This window comes from Sinocyclocheilus rhinocerous, unplaced genomic scaffold (assembly GCF_001515625.1).
Source record: "Sinocyclocheilus rhinocerous isolate Xijiao unplaced genomic scaffold, SAMN03320098_v1.1 scaffold136, whole genome shotgun sequence".
NCBI lineage: Eukaryota > Metazoa > Chordata > Actinopteri > Cypriniformes > Cyprinidae > Sinocyclocheilus > Sinocyclocheilus rhinocerous.
In genome coordinates, this window is record NW_015633176.1 from 8,195 (window position 1) to 9,139 (window position 945).

General features: G+C 50.1%; 1 non-coding gene across 1 annotated transcript; it reads right to left on the bottom strand.

Moving 5' to 3' along the window:
* Nucleotides 1-73, bottom strand: trnak-cuu (transfer RNA lysine (anticodon CUU)). Its single transcript has one exon. It is a non-coding gene; the product is annotated as a tRNA-Lys (tRNA).
* Between the last annotated feature and the right edge of the window lie 872 nt (nucleotides 74-945).

The window sequence follows — 945 nt, forward strand, 5'->3', positions numbered from 1 at the left end:
CGCCCAACGTGGGGCTCGAACCCACGACCCTGAGATTAAGAGTCTCATGCTCTACCGACTGAGCTAGCCGGGCGGCTGTGATGGACTGCTTCGGGCTGGTCGCGGTTTTCATAAGTGCCCAAATTTCACGCGCGAAACGGAGCCTCACTTTTCGCACGGACTTGAGAAAACCTCTTGAGGGTAAAGTTAGGGTTAAGCCTAGCGGTAGGCTTAGAGCAGGGGCATCCAAACTTAGTCCTGGAGGGTCCTTGTCCTGCCGAGCTTAGCTCCAAGCCCAATGAAACACACCTGAAGCAGCTAATCAAGGTCTCACCAGGCAGACTAGAAACTTCCAGTCAGGTCTGTTGGAGCTGGCTGGAGCGAAATTCTACAGGACACTGGCCCTCCAGGACACAGTTTGGACACCCCTGGCTTAGAGTGTCCTTTGTTTGTTTTAGCCATGCCTGTTGCTGGGGAACACAGCTTGAACACGCAGAGCAGGCCGATAACATGCACAATCAAAACCCGGAGTTAAAGTTCCGTTTCAATCTGTCGCAAGAGAGAGCGGTCACTGAAGGCAAACTTTCCTAATTTCCAAAGGTAAAAAGTGAGCCATACAGCAAAAATTGGAGGACCCAACCTCCAACCGGAAACTGAAAATACAAAGATGCTAGTACATATAGGAGTGCGCCAAATCGATTGACCTCTTGTCCAAAAGCCTGAAAGGCTACAAGTTCCAGGCATGGAGTTCTGTCCCACAGTGTGAATACAGTTTGCAAATTCCGACAGTATATGATTCGAAAGTTATTTTCGTGGCATTTTGTGGTGCTCCTAGAAGGAGTTTTGAGCAGGACCTCCCTGGAACACAGGCCTCCACCACCCGGAACAAAACATGAGCACTCCGTGTACAGCCATACAGCAAAAATGGGAGGACCCAACCTCCAAGCGGAAACTGAAAATACAAAG